Consider the following 26,804-nt stretch of genomic DNA (forward strand, 5'->3'; position numbering starts at 1 on the left):
TATAGAATAAAACTGAAATTAACAAGTTTGTTCTTCGTGGTAGCTATACAAATTCAGTTATCTAAATAATGTCTCAGCAAAAGGATGAAAATAAATCACAATTGTACAGTCTCAAAGTCTGATTTGTAAAAATAGAACATAAATAATGTATATATAATAGTAGCCATGTACTTTTAAAATGGACTTTAATAAAGCCCACATTTCTTAATTAAGATACTCTACACTAAATTAGTGTATAAAATGAATTTAAAATATTTAGCACACAGATGTGTTTCGAAGAGTGCTGAAATCTATGTTGAATTAGATACCAATACATACTCTGTTATTACATCAAAGAAGAAAACATACTTGTTATTGCTGCATATGTTTAAAATGTCTTGAAAAGCATCTAATAATATTGACTTTACAACTATGACAGTGAGGTTGACTCGCCTTTATAAAACGTATGTTTGTATTTTTATTGGTTCATATATGTGCCCTTATATGGACAAAATGTGTATATAGTCTGACATATGCTCATCATATGTCTCTCTATATCATATGCTTATGGATATATATATACAGATGTATGTGTATATATGTATACACACATATGTATGTATATATATGTGTGTGTATATGTGTATACATATAGAGAGACAGACAGGCAGGCAGACAGACAGACAGACAGGCAGGCAGGCAGGCAGGCAGGCAGGCAGGCAGAGCGACTGCTCAACAGCAGGAAAGATCTTACTGCCTATGTGCTGTGCAAACATGAGGACCTGAGTCTGACCCAGCACCCACGTAAAAACCAGGTGCAGAGCCCTGTGCTGGGAGTTGTAGCACTGGAAAAATGAGTTCTGGGTTCCAGTGAAAGGCTCAGTTTAAAAACTTAATAAACAATCCACAATATTGGAAACAAGTTATTGTGATTCTGGGGTTGTCTCTCTATCTCTCTGTCTCTCTGTCTCCATGTCTCTCTGTCTCCCTGTCTCTCTGTCTCCCTGTCTCCCTGTCTTCCTTTCTCCCTCTCTGTATCCCTTTCTTTCTCTCTCCCTCTCTCCCTCTCTCCCTCTCTTCCTCTCCCTCCTTCCCCTCCTCTCTCCTTTCTCTCTCTCTCTCTCTCTCTCTCTCTCTCTCTCTCTTTCTCTCTCTCTCTCTCTCTCTCTCTCCCCCCTCCTCTCTCTCTTTCTCTTTGGTGTGTGTGTGTGTGTGCGTGTGTGTGTGCGTGTGTGCATGCACATGCACATCTTTGTTTTGCTTTGATATTTTTGTGGCATCTTGTTGGTTGGTTTCTATGTTTTGTTTCTATTTTTAGAATGTAGACAGGCACACACACACACACACACACAGAGAGAGAGAGAGAGAGAGAGAGAGAGAGAGAGAGAGAGAGAGGACATGAATTTAAATAGATAGTTGGAGAGGACCTAGAAGGAGGAATTTTCAAATATATAGTATATGGATGAAAATATAATGTATGAAAAATTAATCAATTATACATAAATAATCTCTGGAGACTGTAAAAAATACCTGAATTTGGCTTTCATTCCTCATGTACAATTGGCAAGCATCCTCATGCAAATTCTTTATCCACACACCTGATCACCAAACATTTTTTAACATAACACCAGAGCATGAAAACAAAGCATGATTCTTTACATCTTTTCTTTAAAAGAATAATAAATTAATCACTTTTTCTCTGAAATTATCGCACTAGAAAGAAACGCATATTTCTTCACCAATCTAAATGGTAGTCAGTACCCATTTGGTTTGAACCCAGGACTAGGGACCCAGGTGCATATTTTACTTATGAAAGCAGACCTGGCCTCCAAGTTCTCCCATCCTCCCTCAGTCCCTACCAGGAGTACCCTACCCACAACCCTGCCCAGGGGATGGGCTGCCCTTCCCCACAAGGTTGCTCTGTACATAATCCAGACATTGTGCTGTCTTTCTCCTTCCCTCCATCTGTCCCTCCTTCCCTCTCCCCTCCCTTTTCCTTTCCTCCTCTGCTCTCCGTTTCCTTTCCTCCTCTCTTGACTCCCCTGGCCTCAATCCTTGGAGCCAGTAGACTCAACAGAGAGTAGCTTCCCAAAAAACTTGCCCTTAATATAATCCAATCTGGCTTCAATTGGCTCACTTCACTGACAGAGAAATGAGCTATCCATTATGACACACTAACTGCCTGCAGTAAGATTTGAATTACCACAATTATCCAACAGAGTGCCTAGAAGAGTATAAACGCAGCCAAGTGTGAATCTAGTCCTGCCCTCTTCTCCACCTATGGGCAAAACATGAAGATGCTCTTCTCTAATATACCACGTCTTCCTGTCTCGAGTTTCACAGATAACTGAACCCCAGTCCTATGCAAACATTCTGGAAAAATAAATGGCAAATTTCCCATAGTAGGAAGAAGCACGCTGCAACATATTTTAGGTTGGTATAACTCTAATCTAAATTCATACAACCTAATTTATCCATTTTCCAGAAAATCCAAATAAGTATTTTATACATTACATTAGTAAAGATAGTATGGAAATTTTATGTTTATATTTCATACATTTAATTGAAATAGAATCACATCACTTTTATCCCTTTCTTTCCCTCCTTTCTTGGAACCCACCACACTCATTATGATAATCCCTTTTGCATTTATATAACACAATACATATTTTACACATAGTGTGCATGATACAGATGTGTGACATGTGTTTATAATTTATATGTGTGTGTACATAAACATATCCTGCCAAGTCAATTTTTGTTGCCCATATGCAGGTGCTTTCAAAGGAAATAATGGTACTGTGTACTGGACAAGTATAAAGAAGGCTCATCCCTTGGCCACATTAACTCTCTTCACCCCCAGTAATCCTTCATTCTCAGTAGTTCCATTTCTTATTTTTTAAGAACTTCATACATGGCTATAGTATTTATATAATTTTTCTGGTCCTCTTACAACTCCTATGAACCTTCACTCAAGTTTGGTTTAGAATTGTTAATAAACAAATCTGACTTACCAGAATCATGGGTGTTTTAACATTGGCTTCCATTAGGCCTTTTCCTTAACCAGCTAGTTGAAGGTTGGAGGTTTATGGAATATCTTCAACCTGCCACTAAAAAATATCAGAAACACCCATATAAACATTAACTTAACCAAATATTTGACACGCAAATTTGGTTTGCTTCATTTATATTTTGAACGGCTAGTCTGACTTCTCACTGATTTAAAAATCCTCATTTCTGTGGAGCCGTTGTAGACATCGGAAAATACAGGTTGACACATTTATGAACTTATTTTAACATAAAAATTAGAATTTTATCACAATCGCCTCTTTGTTCTGTAATACCCAACATTGGTTCAGACTAATGAAATAGATAAATTCCATCAGTTATGTCATAAAACTTGAAACTCTTTAAAAAATAGTTGGATGCCATAGTTTCTGTACAGAATAATATCCATCTGTCCACGTGTTTGTCATTTTTAACTCTACCCTTTAGTAAATCATCTTGATAGGATTCTTCTCAGTAAGTTCCAGAAACATACAATCTGCTTTATGTTACATTTTCTATGAATCTCCCTTCGTACAAGCTACCTTACATGATCTTCAAGGGAGAAAACAATCCTCACCGAAAATAAATAAGAGGAAAGAGGTAAATAAGAGGTATCACCGTTTCGACATCTTCAAAATGCCTACCCAAAAATATACAAGTTGTGAACAAATTTGATCAAATTATCAAATAATAAACTCTTTTTTTGGTTCTTTTTTTTCGGAGCTGGGGACCGAACCCAGGGCCTTGCGCTTCCTAGGTAAGCGCTCTACCACTGAGCTAAATCCCCAGCCCCAATAATAAACTCTTAACTACTTTTCTAAACCCCTCAGGTTATCTTCAAATTCCACAAATGTCTTCAAAATTTTGTCCTAACTAAATGGCCCTGGGACTCCAGACGCCCAAGAGCAGAGAGATTTAAGTAGACACAAGAGATTAATTGGAAATATTTCTAACTCGTAAAAGCCTTAATATCACAGCTTAATATCATAACACTTAGTGATCAGATCTACTCAGTATTCAATGATGAACCAATCACCAAGGAGCTACGCTTATTATGCGCATTTTATTTTATAAAACCTACCAAAAGGATAATATTTTCTCCTAGTTAATCAGAGGTTTTGGATCCAATCTGTTGTTTCTTGTAATTATCTATCTTGTATTATGAAATGATATTTTCTTCCCCAAAACTTAGTTTCTTCACCATAAATAGTAATATAAAACTTTGTTGTCAGATATTGTCAGTATTTATGACAAATTTTATTATTTGCTACACTAAAATCTTTTCTGTGTTTTAAACAATTGGGAATTCATTAGTTTGAGGTTGTCAAAATATTATGTTTATGTTTATTTCACTAATAAAACCTTCATTGAATTATGATAGAAAATAAATTCTTAATTGTGGCATTTGGGAGAGTACAACATATTCAATGATAATAAATTTTTATTATTATAAATGTAGTGAGCCAAATGCAGCTAACATTTTTACATAAATTAAAAAAATTTTTTTTCAGATTTATTTTCAACCAACAAAACACGGCCAAAAATGAAATTGTAATACACACTATTTTAGAATTTAAGCTGTTGTCAATTTAATGCCAGTTCATTTTTTATAATTCCTTTCCAACATGTTCAATAGACAATATAAAAATAACCAGGAAAAACATGTGGTTGATTTTCAGAAAACCAAAGTAAAATTTATGTTAAATAATTATTAGAATAATTGGCATCGGGTCTGGTAAAAAAATCTTAGAGATGATTAAATTGAATATTATATTGTATATTTTTACTCAACAATAATTATATATCTGATGAAATGCATTTGTAGGAATGCTGTTGTAATACAACCCAGTAGAATGCTGATATAATCATTTTGAAAGTTTAGTGTGCTCTTAAATTAATCATATGCTTCGCTTTATTTTTTGAACAAATCTTGTACATATATACTCTTGTAAATATATATTCAGGGCACAATTTTTAGTTTCATGCTTATATACTAATACCTCATTAAAGTTGAATACCCTTCCCATTTTAATTTTCTTTAGTCTAGAACCCCCCTTTTCCAGCCAAAGTATGTGTCTGAGTAGGAAATGCTGGCTGTGCAGTTCATGATATTTAGTTATAAAATATGATTTATCATATAGGAAGTGAAAATAACGTCAAGGAAATTCAGTGCCTGAACACAAAAATATGAATAGCTTACTACAAAATAACCTTGAATTTAACCCTTTTATAAACCATATTTATAAAAGTAATGATCTGTAGAGGAAAAAGTTGCAAATGTTCTAGGATGACGGAAGTTGATTTCCAGGAACATTCTTTAATTGGGCAACAAGAGCAAGGTATATACGAGAAAAGAGAAGAAAGGACAAGAGAGAAGGGAGATCTTTTCTGATTTCAGCTTGGCATGGACTGGGGAGTAGCCAGAGATAGTCAATCTTTTACCTAGTTCCCCTTTTGGACTCTGGGCAAGATTCTACCATAAAACTGGCAAGTTTATTTAGAGTTTCCAGAGACTTTAGCAAAGAATGAGATGAGGTAGTAGGGCTTCCTGGATCTTTTTGAAGCTTGTGTTTTGAGGATTATTAGTTATAAGTAGTGCTTCGCTGTGGAGAATTAGAGTCCAGTGAACACCAAATAGGTAGAAACTACAATGAGAAAGAAGACATCTTGGACAAAGGAAGAAAACAAAGAATGGGTGCGGGGGATGGACTCTAGAAGCTTTTGCTCTGGAGCAAAGGGAAAAATCCACTCACAACATGACTTTAGACTTCTAGTTCCCAGAAATTTGAAACAAATACACATCTGCTGTATGAGTTACACGAACCTTGTTATTAACTTAAAGAATCCCTAGGCAAATAGAATACATGTGTCATGAGAAAAAAATTGAATAGTGGAAAGTACACACTAGCAGAGAGTCTGATGAATCCAAGGACAGGGAAGGCACACAGAAGCTAATTCCAAAATGCGAGGAAAGGACACTTGAGTGTTGCTGTGTGAGGCATTAATTTAAGAAGATGCACATTGCCTTTTCAACAGAGGAATGGATACAGAAAATGTGGTACCTCTACACAATGGAATATTACTCAGCTATCAAAAACAATGACTTTATGAAATTCGTAGGCAAATGGTTGGAACTGGAAAATATCATCCTGAGTGAGGTAACCCAATCACAGAAAAACACACATGGTATGCACTCATTGATAAGTGGCTATTAGCCCAAATGCTTGAATTACCCTAGATGCCTAGAACAAATGAAACTCAAGACGGATGATCAAAATGTGAATGCTTCACTTCTTCTTTAAAAGGGGAAAAAGAATACCCTTGGCAGGGAATAGAGAGGCAAAGATTAAAACAGACACAGAAGGAACACCCATTCAGAGCCTGCCCCACATGTGGCCCATACATATACAGCCATCCAATTAGACGAGATGGATGAAGCAAAGAAGTGCAGGCCGACAGGAGCCGGATGTAGATCGCTCCTGAGAGACACAGGCAGAATACAGCAAATACAGAGGCAAATGCCAGCAGCAAACCACTGAACTGAGAACGGGACCCCCGTTGAAGAAATCAGAGAAAGAACTGGAAGAGCTTGAAGGGGCTCGAGACCCCATATGTACAACAATGCCAAGAACCAGGGCTTCCAGGGACTAAGCCACTACCTAAAGACTATACATGGACTGACCCTGGACTCTGACCTCATAGGTAGCAATGAATATCCTAGTAAGAGCACCAGTGGAAGGGGAAGCCCTGGGTCCTGCTAAGACTGTGAACTAGATTGTTGGGGGGAGGGTGGTAATGGGGGGAGGGGAACACCCATAAAAAAGGGGGGGAGGGATTAGGGGGATGTTTGTCTGGAAACCGGGAAAGGGAATAACACTCGAAATGTATATAAGAAATACTCAAGTTAATAAAATTAAAAAAAAATTGACCATCAGAATCCTGAAATATCCAGACAAAGTACCTTTATCCTTCCCATGCTAAGCTGTGGTCTGTGGAGGTGAAATGTGGGCAGCATTGTACATGAGAAATGGGACATCACATGCTCTGGGGACAATAAAATGGAAATATAAGAAGCCAAACAACTTTAGAAGAAATTCTATTATTATTATTATTATTATTATTATTATTATTATTATTATATTTAATCTATTTTTACATTCCAGTCATTATCCCTTTCCAGTTCTGCCATCCAACAGTTCCTCATCCATTCCTCCTCCCCCATCTGTAAGATGTCCCCATACCTCCACACTCCCCCATAACCCCTCCCCTACACCCCACTAGACCTACCTACTCCCTGAGGCCTCAAGTCTCTCTAGGGTTAAGTGCATCTTTTCTCACTGAGGCCAGACCATGCAGTCCTCTGCTATATATGTGTCAGGAGCCTTACCAGCTAGTATGTGCTTCCTGGTTGGTGACTCACTGTCTGAAAGATCTTGGGTGTCCAGGTTAGTTAAGACTGCTGGTCTTCCTATGGGATCACCCTCCTCCTCAATTCCTTACAGCCTTTCCCTAATTCAAACACAGGGGTCTCTGAATTCACTCCACTGGTTGAGTGTTAGTAGCTACCTCTGTATCAGTCAGCTGTCTCTTGGGCCTCTTCAGAAGGCAGCCATGCTAGGCTGCTGTTTGTCAGCACACCGTAGCATCAACAATAGTGCCAGGCCTTAGACCCTCCCCTAAGAAGGATACCAATTCAGGCTGTTCACTGGACCTTCTTTCCCTCAGTCTCTTCTCCATTTTTGTCCCTGCAGTTCTTTTAGACAAGAACAATTCTGGGTTGGGGTTTTTGACTGTGAGGTAGAAACCCCCTCCCTCCACTTGATGCCCTGTCTTTCTACTGGAGGTGGATTTGACAAGTTCCCTCTTCCCACTGTAGGGCATTTCATCCAAGGTCCACCCCCCTGTGTCCTGAGCATCTCTCACCTCCCAGGTCTCTGGTACAATCTAGAGGTTCCCCTTACCTCCCACCTCCTGAGGTTGCATATTTCCATTCATTCTGCTGGTCCTTGGGGCTTCACTCCTGTTCCCTCCTGTCTTAGGGTTTTACTGCTGGGAAACGACACCATGACCAAGGCAACTCTTATAAAGACAACATTTAATTGGACCTGGCTTACAGGTTCAGAGTTTCAGTCCATTATCATCAAGGCAGGAGCATGGCAACATCCAGGCAGGCATGGTGCAGGAGGAGCTGAGAGTTCTACATCTTCATATGAAGGCTGCTAGCAGAATACTGACTTCCAGGTAGCTAGGAGGAGGGTCTTAAAGCCCACACCCATAATGATACACCTACTCCAACAGGGCCCCACCTCCTAATAGTGGCAATCCCAGGGCTGAGCATACATAAACCATCACGCCTCCCTCATACATGATCATGTTTCTCTTTTCCCCTCCTACTCTCCCTTCCTACCCAGGCCCTCCCTCTGCCCTTGGCTTTCTTCTCCCTCCCTAGTGGAATTGAAGCATCCTCACTTGAGCCCTTTTGGAAAGAATTCTTTGGAGAAGTTCATTAACGATTTTTAAATCTAATGTCCTATATGACAGGAAAGGCAAATGCTCTAATGTAGAAGACTCAGACTGTTCTCCCCGCCCACAGGGTCCATAATCATTTGTTCAATGTGTGTCACTTTGACCGTTTGCTATTTCTAAACTGCACAATGAACTGAAGTATTTTCTGTGGAATGTAGACACTGTGTCCAGTGGCTCCAATCACTCGACTTTACTGGTTTGTTTTGTTTGTTTGTTGGGCTTTTTCATTGCCCCTATTTTGTTTTCTGTTTGTTTCTTGTCACTTACTATTTTACCTGACTTCTGAGCAATCTTTGCCTTGTGAATGAGAAGGGGTTGGTTGGTTTGTCTTCTCCAGTGCACATTGTGTTGCCTTATGTCATGTGCTGATAGGTGACACTATCTGTGTCAAGACCCATCCTTCGTCATTACTTTAAGGCACAAGAATAGGTGCAGATTAGTACCTAAGATCCATTCAACGAAATGTCCCACTCCAGAGCACGTAAAACTCACAGGTTTCTCCAGCCCCACTTACCAACCTCAATTAGTGATCTGAGGAGAAGGAGGAATGAGGACGCAATGTTTGTACTCCTAAATTGGTTAAAACAGTTGCAAGTGAAGTTACTTTTCAAATGTTCTATTTGACTGGCTATCGTGAACACCATCAGATACTTCAGTTGACAGGAGCATAACTGTAGCCTGTAAAATTCTAACTGCTAAATCCCTAGAGGAACGGTTGCCCTGAATCCATTTCCTCCGCTGACTCCATGTCTCCAGGCTGTATGGGCATGCCTTTGCCATTATGGCGGTCATATTTCGTAATATGTCTTAAGTGGCATACGACTGTTTGACAGTGGTGGTCACCTCTACCCACAAATCCCTTCTATCATATACACTATCTAAAATACTTCAGTTTCGTTCAATTCTCTCAATTAAGTTAGGTGCAGTTCGTGACTCTCAAACTTCAGCCTTTTGCCAACACATCTTTAAGTTTTTCTTGAACTTCTTCAACCTTAATGATACTGAGTAAGTGTCTCTCCATCGTTTATGATGATACTGAGTAAGTGTCTCTCCATCGTTTATGATGATACTGAGTAAGTGTCTCTCCATTGTTTATGAGGTCACATCAAGCTCACCACTGATGCTACTGTGTAATAAATAATGCCGCTTCCCCGTCATTCCTATGACAGACTTGCTAAAATGTTAGCATAATTAAATATTTAATGTTTGTCTACTTTCGGAATGCTACAGCATGTTTTGCGATAATAAACTGTCTTTCACTGATTAGTTACATCAGTCTTGTTTTATTTGTTTTTGTTCTGTTTTGTTTTCTACCAACTCATGATAGAAAGAAAACACTTCATTTTGGAGTCTAGTGAAAAAAATGTATGTTTACTCTGTTGATAGAAAGGAATTAAAACCGTAATAACAACAACAAAACAAAAATAATGTCAAAATAGAGAATCACAGGCTTTTGAGTCGAGTATGGCAAAGACACAAATCCCTACTTTGCTCCCTACCAGCCAAAGGACATACTGCATGGTTTACTTTCTATGAGACACAAATATTATTTATATATAGTAGGGCTTGGTGTGGGGAAATGGTTCAGCAGGTAAAAATCACATCTGCCAAATATTAGGAATTAAGTTTAATCCTCAGACTCCATATAGGGAGAGGAGGAAAAATATTCGTTCAAGATGTTATCTGAACTTACAAGTCTGATGTTGTAGACATCTACCTGCTCACAATACACACACACACACACACACACACACACACACACACACAAACACACACACACCAACAATAATAATAATTAATAATAACAAAATTAAAACTGTACTAATTATATGTACCTTATAATAATGGTATTATACATTCAGTCTTTAAATATTAAACATTTTTTCATAGTGTAAAAATATTATGCAAATTACTCTAGTTCCCTCGTCCCAATCATATTACCTAGGACGTGTTTGTTAGCATTCCTTCTAGGCTCTGCCTATAAGTTACCTAGCATCACCGGTAGGCCTAGCTTACTATAAAAGGGGCTGTTTGCCCCCACTCTGTCTCACTCTCATTCTCTCCAATAATAATAATAATAATAATAATAATAATAATAATAATAATAATAATTCTTTCTTCTCCTTTTTCTTCCTCTAAGTCTTTGTCTTCTTCTGCTTGTTCTCTCTCGTGTCTTTCTCTGTATCTGTTTCTCTCTCTGTGTTTTTACTCCCTTCTAAACTTCCCTTCTCTGGCCCTTAATAAACTCTATTCTACTCTAAACCCATTGTATGGCTGATACATCAGAGGGAAGAGTACCTCAGAAAGGGCCCAAAGAAGCACCCCTCCTACCTCACCATACCTGACTCTATCAAACATATTCCTGGCTCTTTCTTTTTTATAAAACACAACATTGATACCTTTCTGCATTTACTGATAAGGCATATACCTATTAATGAACATATTCACATTTACATATCTAAAATATTGCCCAATCCAAGTCTGAGAATCTAGAAATTCCTCCTTTCAAAATCCTTGTCAACCATCATGTACTAACAGAAAACCAAACTGCCCTGTTAAAAGCATTATATAAATCAGCATTTGCCATAACCCTCTTGCCACCTCCAAATCAACTATAGCCAACATATATTTCATTTTCTTTCCTTCAGTACTTTCTAGCTAATAACATGTTCTCTTCTCATAACTTCTGATATGCATTAATCGAATAACTAAAATAAATATGAATCATTAATATCCTAGACTTCTTTACCCCCTCTAAAAATTTACATATATTCTTAATCATTTCACCTCATACTAATTCCAGCTATTAATATTACTTGAATATCTTTATGTATGGACTAAGAATTTAACCCAGACATAGAATACAATAGAAAAATGTTCTGATGTTGGCAAGTGACATAATACTGAATGATTTAAAAGCCATTTTTGTCATAACAGTATTTTATTTTGATAATGTACCTCAGTAAACTGTAAGGTCCAGCACTGAACTTGCTCTGCAGCCTAGGCATGTATATTATTGTCATAACTCAGCCCCAACTGGCTGGTATTAAAGGATGTTCAGCAGAAAAGTGAACACAAGGAAAGAGACCCAAAACATAGCTTAGTATAAAAATGGAGGGAGTCGTTTCATCCAGAACACAATGGTTTGGGATTGTTCATTTGCACTCACTTATTTAGTTGATATAATTGCTCACATTGTTGGGCATGTTGGCATCTCTCCATCCTTAAGAAAGGAGTTTGGCAACTTCTGGCTATTATAGATAAGGCTGCTATGAACATGGTGGAGCACGTGTCCTTGTTATATGTTAGAGCGTCTTTTGGATATATGCCCGGGAGATACAGGACTGAGTCCTCAGGTAGTACAATGTTCAATTTTCTAAGGAAACTCTAGACTCATTTCCAGAGAGGTTATACCAGTTTGCAAAAACACTAATAGTGAAGGAGTGTTCCATTTTCTCCACATTCTGGCCAGCATCTGTTGTCACCTGAGTTTTTGATCTTAGCCATTCTGACTGGTGTGAGGTAGAATCTCGTCAGGGTTGTTTGGATTTTTATTTCCCTTATGACTAAAGACGTTGAACATTTCCTTATGTATTTATGTCATTTGATATTCCTCAGCTGCAAATTCACTGTTTAGCTCTGTACCCTAATTTTTAATAGGGTCATTTGGCTATCTGGAGTCCAACTTTTGAGTTCTTTGTATATATTGGATATCAGCCCTCTATTGGATGTAGGATTGGTAAAGATCTTTTCCCAATCTGTTGGTTCCTGTTTTGTCCTGTTGACAGTGCCCTTTGCCTTACAGAAGCTTTGCAATTTTATGAGGTCCCATTTGTTGCTTCTTGATCTTAGAGCATAAGTCATTAGTATTCTGTTTAGGAAATTTCCCCCTGTGCCTATGTGTCCCAGGATCTTCTGCACTTTTCCTTCCATTAGTTTGAATATAGCTGATTTTATGTGGAGGTCCTTGATTCACTTGAACTTAAACTTTTACAAGGGTATAAGAATGGGTCGATTTGTATCCCTCTATATGATGACTGCCAGTTGAACCAGCATCATTTGTTAAAAATGTTCTTTTTTTCACTGGATGATTTTAGCTCTTTTGTCAAAGATCAAGTGACCATAGGTATATGGGTTCATTTCTGGGTCTTCAATTCTATTCCATTGATTTGCTTGCCTGTCTCTGTACCAATACTGTACAGTTTTTATCACTATTTCTCTGTAATATAGCTTGAGGTCAGGGATGGTGATTCCCCCAGAAGTTCTTTTATTGTTGAAGATTGTTTTCTCTATCCTGGTTTCCTGTTGGTTATTTTGTTTTTGTTTTCTGTTTGTTTGTTTGTTGTTGTTTTTGTTGTTGTTATTCCAAGTGAACTTACGAATTGCTCTTTCTAACTCCATGAAGAATTGAATTGAAATTCTGATGGGGATTGCATTAAATCTGAAGATTGCGTTTGGCAAAATGGCCATTTTTACTATATTAATCCTGCCAATCCATGAGCATGGGAGATCTTTCCATCTTCTGAGATCTGCTTCCATTTCTTTCTTCAGAGACTTGAGGTCTTGTCATACAGATTTTTTACTTGCTCGGTTAGAGTCACATCCAGGTATTTTATATTATTTATGACTATAATGAAGGATGTTGTGTCCCTAATTTCTTACTTAGCCTGTTTATCCTTTGAGTAGAGGAAGGTTACTGGTTTGTTTGAGTTAATTTTATACCCAGTTACTTTGCTGAAGTTGTTTATCAGTTTTATGAGTTCTCTGGTGGAATTTTAGGGGTCATTTATGTATACTATCATGTCATCTTCAAATAGTGATATTTTGACTTCTTTCTTCCCAACTTGAATCCATTTGACCTCCTTTTGTTGGCTGATTGTTCTGTCTAGGACTTCAAGTATTATATTGAATAGGTAGGGAGAGAGTAGGCAGCCTTGTCTAGTCCCTGATTTTAGTTGGATTGTTCAAGTTTCTCTCCACTTAGCTTGATGTTGGCTACTAGTTTGCTGTATATTGCTTTTACTATGTTTAGGTATGGGCCTTGAATTCCTGTTCTTTCCAGGACTTTTATCATGAAAGGGTGTTGAATAATGTTAAATGCTTTCTCAGCATCTAATGAGATGATCATGGGGTGTTTTTCTTTAAGTTGTTGATATAGTGTATTACATGGATGAATTTTTATATATTGAACCATCCCTACTTCCCTCAGATGAAGCCTACTTGATCATGATGGATGATCATTTTGATGTGTTCTTGGATTCAGTTTGAAAGAATTACATTGAGTATTTTTGCATCGATATTCATAAGGGAAATTGGTCTGAAGTTCTCTTTCTTTCTTGGGTCTTTGTGTGGTTTAGGCATAAGTAGAATTGTGACTTCATAGAAGGAAATGGATAATGATCCTTTTTTTTCTATTTTGTGAAATGTTTTGAACAGTATTGGGATTAGGTCTTCTATGAACATCTGACAGAATTCTACTCTACACCCATGTAGTCCTGAGCTTTTTATGGTTGGGAGACTTTTAATAACTGCTTCTATGTCTTTAGGGATTCTGGGACTGTTTAGATGGTTTATCTGATCCTGATTTAACTTTGGTACCTGGTATCTGTCTAAAAAATTGTCCATTGCATCTACCAGTTTTGTTGAGTATAGGCTTTCGTAGTAGGATCTGATGATTATTTTGAATTTCCTCAGCTGTGTTTTTATGTCTCCCTTTTCATTTCTGATTTTGTGAATGTGGAGAGACTCTCTGTGCCCTCTGGTTATTCTGGCTAAGAGTTTGTGTATTTTGTTGATTTTCTCAAAGAATAAGCTGTTGGTTTTGTTGATTCTTTGTGTAGTCCTTTTGTTTCTACTTGGTTGATTGCAGCCTGAGTTTGATCATTTCTTGCCTTCTACTCATCGAGCATGTATTTGCTTCCTTTTGTTCTACAGGTTTTACGTGAATCCGTGAATCTGCTAGTGTGTGCGCTCTCCAGTTTCTTTTGGAGGCACTCAGAGGTATGAGTTTTCCTGTTAGCACAGCTTTCATTGTGTCTCATAAGTTTGGGTATGTTGTGCCTTCATTTTCATTACATTTTTACGTCTTTCATTTCTTTCTTTATTTCTTCCTTGACCAGGTTATCATTGTGTAGAGTGTTGCTCAACTTCCACATGAATGTGGGATTTCTGTCATTTTTTTGTTATTGAAGACCAGCCTTAGTCGATGGTGATCTAATAGAATTCATGGGGTTTCTTTTAACCTTCTTGCATCTGTTGAGGCCTGTTTTGTGACTCATTATAAGGTCACTTTTAGAGAAGGTATTATGAAGTCCTGAGAAGAATGTATCTTCTTTTGTTTTAGAATGAAATGTTTTATAAATATCTGTTAAATCCATTTGATTCATAACTCCTGTTAGTTTCTCTGTGTCTCTGTTTAGTTTCTTTTCTATGATCTGTCCATTGCTGAGAGTGCGGTGTTGACGTCTCCCACTTTTATTGTGTGAGGTGCAACGTATGCTTTGAGCTTTAGCAAGCTTTCTTTTATGAATGTAGGCTTCCTTGCATTTAGAGTATAGATATTCAGGACTGAAGCTCATCTTGGTGGATTTTTTCCTTTGATGAATATGAAGTGTTCTTCCTTATGTTTTTGATAACTTTTGGTGAAATTTGATTTTACCCAATATAAGAATGGCTACTCTAGCTTGTTTCTTGGGACCATTTGCTTGGAAAATGTTTTCCCACCCTTTAACTCTAAGGTAATGTCTGTACTTGTCGCTGAGGTGTGTTTCCTGTATGCAGCAAATGCTTGTTTCTCTTTACCTATCCAGTCTGGTAGTCTATGTCATTTTTATTGGAGAATTGAGTCCATTGATATTGAGAGATATTAAGGTATAATGATTGTTGTTTCCTGTTATTTCTGCTGTTCAAGATTGAACTATGTTTGGGTGGCTGTCTTCTTTTGAGTTAGTTGAAATTTGATTACTCTCTTGCTTTTTCTAGGGTGTAATTTTCTTCCTGGTGTTAGAGTTTTCCACCTATCATCATTTGTGGGGCGGAATTTGTGGAAAGATATTATGTAAATTTGGTTTTTCATGGACTATCTTGTTTTCTCTATGGTATTTATGTAAATTTGGTTTTTCATGGACTATCTTGTTTTCTCTATGGTATTTGTGTTCTCTTAGAGTCTTATGACATCTGTTCAGGATCTTCTGGCTTTCATAGTCTCTGGTGAGAAGTTTGGTGTAATTTTGATAGGTCTGTCTTTATACGCTACTTGACCTTTTTCTCTTACTGCCTTTAATATTCTTTCCTTTTTTGTGCATTTGATATTTCAGCTATTACATGATGGGAGGAATTTCTTTTTTGGTCCAATCTATTTGGAGTTCTGTAGGCTTCTTGTATGTTTATGGACATCTCTTTATTTAGGTTATGGAAACTTTCTTCTATAATTTTGTTGATGATATTTACTAACCCTTTAAGTTGGGAATTTTTGCTTTCTTCTATACCTACTATCCTTAGTTTTGACCTTCCCAATTTGTGTCCTGGATTTCCTGGATGTTTTGGGTTAGGAGTGTTTTGCATTTTACATTATCTTTGATGGCTGTGTCAATATTTTCTATGGTATCTTCTGCCCCTGATATTCTCTCTTCTATCTCTTGTATTCTATTGGTAGTACTTGCTTTTATGACTCCTGATCTGTTTCCTAGATTTTCTATTCCCAGTTTTCTCTCCCTTTGTGATTTCTTTATAGTTTCTATTTCCATTTTTAGATCCTCAATTGTTTTGTTCAGTTCCTTCACCTGTTTGGTTGTGTTTTCCTATAAATCTTTAAAGGATTTTTGTGTTTCCTCGTTAAGGGCTTCGACTTGTTTACCTGTGCTGTCTTGCCTTTCTTTAAGGGTATTATTCATGTCTGTCTTAAAGTCCTCTAACATCATCATGAGTTGTGATTTTAACTCAAAATCTTGCGTTCCTGGTGTGCTGGGTTATCTAGGACTTGCTGTGGTAGGGGAACTGGGATTTGATGATGCCAAGTGTCCTTTCTGTTGTTTTGGTTCTTGCCCTTGCCTCCTGCCATCTACCTACCTCAGCTGGTCTTGCTGTCTCTGACAGTGGTTTGATTCCCCTGTAAGCCTGTGTGTCATCACTCTTATAGACAGGCTTTCTTCTGGCAGGATCTGGGTACAGAAAGCTGTGTCATAGGTTCAGCTCTGGGTGCAGGCAGAAACTTGAAGGAGCCTGTCCCAAACTACTCCTTAGTTCCTGTGTCTATAGGTCTCCAGGTGGGTTTCTGTTAGGCCAGGTATGTGAGCATAAGTGATGGTCTTACCTATTCTTTCAGGATTGTCCTTGTTTCTGAGAATCTATCTATCTCCTCAGGGGATCTGTGTATAGAGTGATGTGTCACAGTGTCAGCTCCTGTCAACAGAGGAATGAATACAGTAAATGTTATATATTTATACAATGGAGTCCTCAGCTATTAAAAACAATGACTTCATGAAATTCATAGATAAATGGATGGAACTAGAAAATATGATCCTGAATGAGGTAATTCAATCACAAAAAAACAGACATGATATGCACTCACTGATAAGTGGATATTAGCCCAAAATCTCAGATTACTCAAGATACAATCCACAGAACACATGAAGCTCAAGAAGAAGGATGAGTAAAGTGTGGGTGCTTCAGTCCTTCTTAGAAGGGGGGACACAAATATCGATAGGAAGAAATATGGAGACAAAGTTTGGAGCAGAGACTGAAGGAAAGGTCATCTAATTACTGTCCCACCTGGGGATCCAGCCCATATACATAGAGCCACCAATCCCATAGAATATCACTGATTTCAAGATGTACATGGTGACAGGAGCCTGATACAGCTGTCTCCCAAGAGGCTCTGCCAGAGCATGACAAATACAGAGGCAGAAGCTCGCAGGCAACCATTGAACTGAGAATGTGGTCCTTATTGGAGGAGTTAGAGAAAGGATTGAAGGAACTGAAGGAGTTTGCAACCCCATAAGAGTAACAATGCCAACCAACCAGAGCTCCCAGGAACTAAACTACCACCCAAATAGTACACATGGACAGACCCATAGCTCCAGCTGCTTATTTAGCAGAGAATGGTCTTGTTGGTCACCAATGGGAGGAGAATCCTTTGGTGCTGCCAAGGCTCTGGCCCCCTATCCCCACCTGGAGGAGTAGTGGAATGTCAGGGCAGGGAGGTGGGAAAGGGCATGTGGATGGGTGTGGGAACACCCTATAGATTAAGGGACTGGAAAATGTGAAAAGGGGTTTAAAGACAGGAAACCAAGAAAGGGGATCACATTTGAAATGTAAATGAATAAAAATATCCCATAAACTAAAAGAAAAAAAAAGAAAGCCATTCTCTAGATTTTCAATATATGCTGCTTAAGGTGGAATAGATGAACACATCTTATCACTAGTTTTCAGATGAAGAAATTTGCTTATAAACATTAAATTGATGACCCAATGTAATAAATTTAGTAAATGATTTCACACTGTAGATAACTGTCTTCTCCACAATAAAAACTCCTAAGTACTTCCCTGATGGGCTCATGTCTGTCATGAACTTACAGAAAATTTAAAATTATAAACATATTTTGGTATCAAATGAATTATTTAGGAGTTTTGAGCAGTAAAAAACAAACACATGCATTTAGTCCCTAAAACTGTAAATTTGTAGACTGAAATAAAACCATGACATATTTTTGTCTGTTTTATTGCCTAGATTGGTTGTGATTGTGCTTCATTAACAATATCCATGAGTGTTATAGTCCATATTTCTTAGAGAACTTAATTTCTGAGAATTTTTTTAAAAAAAAAGCAAAACAGCTCCATATTTTATATAATTTTTAGGTCAAGAAGAAAGGATAGCTTGTTGGTTTTGAAATTTCAGGAATATACTGTTAATTTTTAAATCAGAAATAACTAATGATTTATTGAACAAGATGTACACGGCACTTTTTCAATATCTTGTTCATGAAAGGTTGAAGTGTCCTCATTTAGAGTAAAATAAAAACCAGCAGATAAAATAGTCATGTATGGATTATGCGGTGTGGAAAAATGAATTTGGAAGAAGACGAGATTATTGAAAAGAAGCATAAAATATGAGGAGGGAGGATTCTGCTTATGGATACAACTCTATCAAAGTGGACAAGAAAAGAGTTGAAAAACAGAAGATGTTTGATTAAAGTAAGAAGTGATGTATAAATTATGTAAGTATTTTGGTGAAAGAATGGTTTGAGAGTTTGAAATAGTAAACCCAGGATAGTGTCAGTGAACTGAAAGAGAAGATGTGTAGTGCGAGAAGGCAAAGAGAAGGGTCAGAAAACAGGTGAATGAAGACACTGGAGAGAAGATGTGCTGAGCCTTCTCTTCCAGGATGAGTTGTTTGACACTAGCTTGAGTGAAGAAAGAACAGGGTATTCTTCTTAGGAAGCCATCCACCACATGTTCTGTGCCTCTTTGATGGGAGTATAAAAGCAAGCACAGTGTGGAGGGGTCTGAAAGAGACTGAGTTGACAGTGATGAGATTAGGTAAATTGAAAGATGTATCTAATTCTTCAATGAAAATGGGAGCTGCTGTAGAGAATGTTCTGAATATTCGAAGGAAGTAAGAATGAATGTCATTAATGTTGGAAATTAAAGTCTGAAAGAAAGGAAGGAATTGAAGGTGTTCCAAAACAATCTTGACTCTAGCATTGCTAATATGTGAGATCAGCTAGACAGTTTTATCCAAGAACTAAAGTATGCTTTTGGGCAGGTGAGGTTGAGCCATGAAAAGCAGACGTGATGACATAGGGGACCCAGCTGTCTGAAGCTGCGGAGTGTGCTACCCTCCTTCAGGTACACAGAGAGATTTTTGTGACCCTGCAACTTGTTCATAGAATTTAAGGTCACAACTCATTTGCACTGTATTACACAATTGCAAAAGAATCATGGTTCTTTTCCAAATAACCAGGCTAGTATTTCATTTCACTCATGGGTACACATCACATGTATGTCTCACATGCTTTACTGTATGCAAGGCTGTTCATTACGACACTTCTTATCCAGGCTGAAAAACCCTCCCATGCCCATTCTAGCTAGAAGTGGTTACTACTTCTAGTAGAATTCTCTACTAGATTGCCACATTGGGATTTGAATGTAAGGACGGATTCTGGTTGTCACCTTCATACACCTGTGTAGAGGAAATGTCAACTAAGAAAATTTCCCTATCAGTTTGACCTGTGGGTTTGTCTTTGGGGGAAGTTGCCTGATTGTTATGTGATGTTAGAGAGCCCAGGCCACCATAAACATTGGCATTCCTAGACAGGTGTGCCTGGACTGTATAAGTAAGATGGCTCTGCGAGCCAGTAAGAAGCTTTCCTGCATGGACCCTGCCTCTGCTCCTTCTTGAGTCCTTGCCTTGATTTCCTTCAGTAATTGATAGACTGTTCCCTTGAAGCTGAAGATGAGGAAACCCTTCCCATCCAGTTTGACTGAGTCATGTTTATGACAACAGAGACTCAAAGAAGACAACTCTACAGTAATTAGAATAAAGCAAACATATGCACCCACAATGAACGTGTGCACGAGTAACATGAGTGAATCATAACACTTATTGTTGAATTAAAGAATGATTCAAGATTATATATCCTTCTTTTCTATTTATGCAGAAAAGGGGAAATAATAGAGTAAAATCAGTTGTTACACTATTACTGGATGAAGTGTTGAAGAAGTATTTCATAGATTTATTTAATGACCAGCCTCATTGTTACTCTTAAACTCAGTCTTGGCTTATCATGTCATTTTGCAACATCTCATAATAATCTTTAATCATTGTTAATTTAAAATCATTTAAATCAATCTTTAATTTAAAAATGTGTGCTCTTTTATGTTCCATATGCTATATTTGGATAAAATGCTTACATAATTGTGCCTTTTTTGATTCTGATCTTCAACTATTAGTGTTAAAATCTACCAAGGAGATATATACATATATATATATATATGGAAATAATGCTAAAATGTTTCCTTATATAGATGAGAGGAGATAGACAAGATGGTTTTTGCAACGACAGAAGCAAGATCCTATCATTTATGGATCTAGAGATGGAATGTGTGAGTTTCTGGACACTTGATAGCCTCAGTGAAAGCTATCCAATTGCTGATGGAGTATCTTCAAAGAAAAGCAGAATCAGATTAAAGTGCATGTGTTAGGGTGGGGTAAGTGTTAGAAGACAAAGGAGAGGGAAATCAACTAACACTTTCTTCAGTAGGAGGCAACACATGAAGAAATATATCCAGACTGTTGACCCTCACCATGACTACAGAATTTAACATATAGAACATACATTGCTCTGTCTCTATGTCTATATACATATACGTCTATCTATGATTCTCAAGCATCATTAGCCAAAATACTTGAGTAAAAGCAGAAAGCTGACTTTTCTACAAATGTTCTTTACTCGATTAGTTACAAAGAACATGAGAAGAGTAAAACTAAAAGACCACAAACTTAGTGATTGACCATGAAATTCCGTGCATTTGAACCAGAATGTCAAGCATAAACAAGTTACAGACATTAGGAAGTAGGTATTTAAATATATATTTAACGATAAATGGGCAGTTAGTGCTTCAGAACACTGCACTAACCCTTACCAATGAACATTTATTTCTCCTCCTCCCTGCTTTTTCCCTCCCTCCTCCCCTCTTTCCCTCTCTCTTCCTCCCCTCCTATCTTCCACCCTTACTTGCCTCCCCCCCTCATCCCTTCCTCCCATTCTTCTCCTAACTTACTCTAATAATGTCCTGTTGATATGTAAAGTAAGAATGTGACTTCACCCAAACAGAAGGATATACAAATTTCTCTGGCCATGAGTCATATGCTAAGTCTCAAAGTAAAACTGACACAGAGGCTAGATCCTTTCCTTATAGAGTCTGGAATAGCACTAAATCGTTAATTGCAAAAAATGCAACTGTGTCATTCAGATTTGTCATATACAATTGTCTCACTGGCATGAGACTTTTGTACCCAACAAAAGATTGGAACCCAACAGTGAATTACCTCTATTACATTTCCAGCATGCTCATTTACTGATAAAAGTTGATATTTATCAGAGTTGTGGCTTCTCAGGCTTAAGAAAATCTAAAAGTTTTAAGAAGATTAGTTAGTATCCGTGAAGAGAACATTCAAATATTAAAAACAAGTTCCTTTAGCAAGTATTATTCAAGAACATCAAAATATACTAAAATGAAAATAGTATTTAATTAACCTTTTCCCTAGGAACAGCAAGGAGCAGTAACTAACACCAGCACTCAGTGTGTGCGTCTCGGCTCTGTGACCTGACCAAGAAGAATGGGTAACTCGGGATCTTTTAAACATTTGCAAGTTTGAGCGCATGTTTGACTTTGAAGAGTTAGTTTTGTGAATTTTGTGGGCTAATTAAATTTGTAGATTTAGTTACTTCATTTCATCTACATATCCTTTTAAATATACATGTTCAAACAGTTTTCCACCATTGTTACGTGTTTTACCGAGATGTGCATATTTATATAGAATGTAGACGCCCCAGGAGAATATTGAAATGTAGTTTCTTATTCCCAAGGATTTTTCATAAGAAACAATAAAAGATTGCTGTGCAAGTTTAATGAGTTTAAAATTACTTTAACTTCTGTAAAGTTCATTAAATTCCCTTTCTCTTTGTACCATTGATGGAAAAGTTATTTCTCGCATCTCTAGAATTCTGTGGAGACTCCTTCAGAATGCTGCTTGCTGGTGAAGGGCAAAATAGGCCATTAAGATTCTGTTCTTGTCCTTCAGCCTACGCATCCCCTCTCTGATCTATTTCATCATATTAGTAATCTGCTGAATGTACTGTTTCGAACAAACATTTCATCAGATGAAAGGAATAAACTTTTAAAAAGCGATAATGAAAACACCTGCTATCAAGACAGATAATGAACTGCCTTCCTTTTCACAGTCACCTTCCATTGTTTGTAATTAATTTGTATTTGATATTTTATTTCATGTCTCTCTTCATTGTGTTGTACACTCAGGAAGATCCAATTTTATCTGCTTTTTAAATTTTAACTTAGCCTACAAAACAACAGGTCTTATTAGTACAGAGCTTTATGCATATATAACGTTGCTTACACAAAGTCTGCTTTTAGAAAGAAGGTTGTCATAGTAACTTCAGATTTATTTAATGCTCCATAAATATTTGTGAAATATATCTAGAGACAGGGCAGAGTTATGCAATTGTTAACCCTTCAATGATTCTATTTTTCACACATACACACACACACACACACACACACACACACACACACACACACAAACACACACACACACAGATGTAGAAAAATAATGTTTATATCACTCATGGAGATTGGGTAAAATACAATCCATAGAAACACTTTAGAAACAAATCTTTTTTAAAGGGCATCATTCTTAACTTCAGACTATCATATTTCAGAAAAATTGGGGAGGATTTTAAATTATCTCAACTGTTGCTACAGGCATGTGTGACCCATCACTGGAAGGCAGGGAGCCTAGTGGAAGGTGTCCTTCAGGGTGGAATGTGTGCCTGTCTTGGCTGCCTCCCCTCTGCTGCCAGCACCTGTGGAAGGACTGAGGGATGCACTCGCTCACTTAGCTGGAACCACAGTGCTAAGCGTCTGCGTTATTTTTCTCATTGAGATCCCAAAACAACCTTGTGCAGACTGACCCACACGTAGCTTTGGAGGTTTGAGATTCTATTTCTCTCACCTCAATGTCTCAACAACGTCTTTCTTCCATATTAGAAAAGAGGACCCACGTTTTGATAAAAAGTGAGAGAAAATAATTTGGAAAAAGGGAATGCAAAATACTACAATGATATTATCTTTATGTAAGATAATACATTCAAAATAAAACCAGAAATAAGCTAGGTAAAATCCATTAGATATATGTACTAGGCAAAGAAGATCACGTTGAGTCAGATACTAAAAATATACATCACTATATAGTTTCCATAGACAATGGTCACATTTATGCCATGTTTTTTGTTTAAACTACTCATTTTAAATCATAAATATAACCAATAATGTAGACTAGGGGTAGCAGAGCTAGAGTGAAATTATCCTTCGAAAAAGAATATGGAAAAAAGAAAAAGGAAAAGGAAAAAAGAAAAAAAGAAAAAGGAAAAACTCAAAAACCAACAAGGAAAATAATTGAATGTCTAAAATATTTTATAGCAGAACTAAAGGATGAGACAAGCTAGGCTTTCAAAAACATAGACGTCAAGATAATGCATGAGGTCAAACATACTTAAGTTAGTACTAACTGCAAAAGAACTGACATCAAAACATCCTTTCTTTGCAGTTTAGGGGCAGTGCCCACCATGGGCAACAGAGAGTTAAGTCAACCAGAGGGTGGAAACCCAGCCTGACTGAGTCCAGAGGATCAGACCCTGGAGCACAAGATACCTATGTGAAGGGAAGAGTTGGCTTTGTCATCATAGAGGAAGTTTTAAGTCTAAATCCCCAAAGTTTCCAATATTCTTTGTCCTTGGTTGTAAAAAAATGCTAAAAATGGTATGAATCATTCAACTATAAACAATATGAACAAGGCAATCCAGGCTCTATGCAAGGATGAATGTAATGTTCCAAAAAAGAAGTCAGATTTTCAATAGCTGACAGAAAATGCAGGCACAGAACTGACTAGCTGGTAATAATGCCTTTGTTGATGATACATAAAATGACCAGCTAACCAGGCAAAATATAACATTAGTTAGAAAATTCAACCCACTCTTCATGAAATGTGGTCACAGCTCTTACTCTTTTTTTCTTGGAGTCTGTCATGTGGACCCTGATAATTTTTTTTTCTGAATAGGAGTTAGAAAAATAGACACAGATTTCTGGAAAGAGCTGAGATCTGTGTCTTCTGAGTAAGGCAGCTCACTCAGTACACTTCACACAATGATTTCCTGGACTTGGAGAAAGACAGCCTCGTGTTTAGATGGCAATCATTTACATGATTATTGGCTATTCTCTCTCAAAGCTTCCCCGTGGAGGCTTCGCAGATAAGAGAGGCCTCGGTAATAGAAGCATAGGTTGGTAAACAGTCCAGTTAAATGCTGTTATAGGCGTCTTTCACTTTATCTATTCAAACACTGTGAGCCTGTTTTGGACTGTAGGTTCAAACAATCTTTAGACTATTTCTAAGAAGTCATTTTCTTTAAGTAACCATCTAAGTTAAAAATAAACTTTTGTCAGCAGAAAAATCATTTAGCTAAGTGCTTGCAATTCTCAACTGTGGTAGGGCAGAGGAATCAAACTCCATCAATTGGAAGATAAATAGCCCAAGCTGTGGAACGTTTCGGCTGAGGAGGGGCAGGTGAGAAAAGCACAGTGGCGGAGTTTTACCCCTTAAAGAACAGCCATGGGATTTGGATTGGAAGTAAGACCGCATTTATTACGTTTGGAAAAAAAATCGTTCCTAGTTTAGCTTCACTTTGATTCTGGCAGTGAATAAATTCCAAAATAAATTCCAAATAAATTCTTGAATCCACATGGGTGTAAATAGCTGAATCCCAGAAAGCTCAGTTCAGCCTCTCAGCTGATTGAATCACTAGGACCTGCCTTTTTTTCTTCTTCTTCTGAAGCCCAGGTCTCCTATTGACTGCCCACAGCCAAGAGAACCCCCTGAGCTAAATCTGAGCTGAAACATTTTGGGGAAAAGGAAAGGGAAGACACTAAAGTGGTCAGTGGTACACATGAACCCAGACACGATTATTTTTCTTTATTGCTTAGAATAACACAGTCTATGTAATTTTAAAGATCAGTTGTACGCATGCATGTGAACAACTTTAAAAACTATAGTTTTGACAATTAGTCTCAAGCTTTTAAAATATTATCTCAGTAGATTTGATTGACTAAAGTTTTAACATATTTTCTGGACTACTTATGTATACACTATGTGAAAAGATTCCGTGGAACTTTCTTCAGTCATATTAACCTTCTAGAATCTACATGCAAATGGGTTTAAATAAACATGGCCGTATTTACTTTCTCTTTCTTGGTATTTTTAATCATATATTCAGTCCTACTTGTGTTAGACTAATTTACTGTTCACAATTTTGTATTTTCTTCAAATTTTCAAATTTATTTTCCAAGATATTTATTACATTATGATCTCTTTAAGTTCACTGGCCCTTTAATTTACGGATTCTGATTTTCTACTAACACATGCTACAATTTCTTTTTCTTCATTTCCTTTGCCGTGATCAAAGGACCTTTTTGGGTCATCACTGAAATTTACATTAAGCCCCTTGAAAATAAGGACTGGACAGAAGTTCTAGGGTTTGTTTGATTTTTTTATATTTTTTTGCTTTCAACTATGTAAGTACATGCATGTCTGTATATGGGTTTATGCCCATGAATGCAATGCTACCAAGGGCTAGAAATAAGCATGGAATCATTTGGAGTTGCCATAGCAAGTAGTTGTGAACCACATGACATGGTCCAGGACAACAAGCTGGGACCTGTACAAAGGCAGTGCGCACAGTTGGTTACTGTTGGGGATCTCTCCTGCCTCTTTGTAGAATTTTTAAGCATGCTTGGCCTCCCCCACTGAACTTGCCCAATTACTTCCAATATGTCTTTTCAATCCCACCTATATTTCTAATGACAGAAAGCACATGTTTATTGGTGCTAACAGAAGACACCATCTCAATCTCCGTGTGAACCTTAACCTCAAAGTCTGTCATATGTTCTTAACTCATGACATATTGAGTTCTTTCTGTTAAACATGGGACTGAACATTTCAGGGTGCCTAGACTGTGCTATTTTTCTTCAAAGATTATCCATGTTTGCTCTATGAGAATTTCTTAAGTAAAATTAGGGTAGGTGGATTTTTTCAATGTTCATATGTTTTCTTTTTTGTAGAATTTCATGTCATATCTTTAATCAAAGACAGTGTGTTTAATGCATGTTATAGCATTTTGGAAACTCAACCACAAGGGGAGGCCAGCCCAGTCCAACACTTGCTGGAGGCCAAGAAAAACCATCATCTCTGAAAGTGTCCTCAGACAGAATCCTTAGATGACTACCATGTTTTCCTGCTCTTATTTTTGCATAAGCATCAAGTTGTGCAATTAGGCTTCATGAGAAAATATTTCACACATTCTACATATTTTTATGTAATTCTTAGAAAGGTATATTTGATATCATGCCAAGTACTCTTATCAAATTCTGTAATATTTCCGAATCTTAACTTCTAAAATCTT

General features: G+C 37.3%; 2 long non-coding RNA genes across 9 annotated transcripts in view; one reads left to right on the forward strand and one right to left on the reverse strand.

Moving 5' to 3' along the window:
* Positions 1-9,641, reverse strand: part of LOC108350139 (uncharacterized) — a 133,220-nt gene extending 123,579 nt beyond the window's left edge. For 2 of the 8 annotated variants that reach the window (XR_010064529.1, XR_005501402.2), the window contains exons 1-2: positions 9,072-9,622; positions 2,994-3,089 (exon numbers count right to left, since the gene is read on the reverse strand). This is a non-coding gene — a long non-coding RNA (uncharacterized LOC108350139). Of the gene's footprint in view, positions 1-2,993; positions 3,090-9,071 lie in introns of all 8 variants that reach the window. The other 6 variants (XR_005501403.2, XR_010064531.1, XR_010064530.1 and 3 more) reach the window with 6 other exon arrangements.
* On the forward strand, positions 9,224-21,123 carry LOC120100970 (uncharacterized). Its single transcript, XR_005501405.2, has 4 exons — positions 9,224-9,558; positions 14,488-14,553; positions 18,539-18,767; positions 20,578-21,123. It is a non-coding gene; the product is annotated as an uncharacterized LOC120100970 (long non-coding RNA).
* Positions 21,124-26,804: the final 5,681 nt, after the last annotated feature.

Source organism: Rattus norvegicus, chromosome 2 (assembly GCF_036323735.1).
Source record: "Rattus norvegicus strain BN/NHsdMcwi chromosome 2, GRCr8, whole genome shotgun sequence".
Lineage (NCBI taxonomy): Eukaryota > Metazoa > Chordata > Mammalia > Rodentia > Muridae > Rattus > Rattus norvegicus.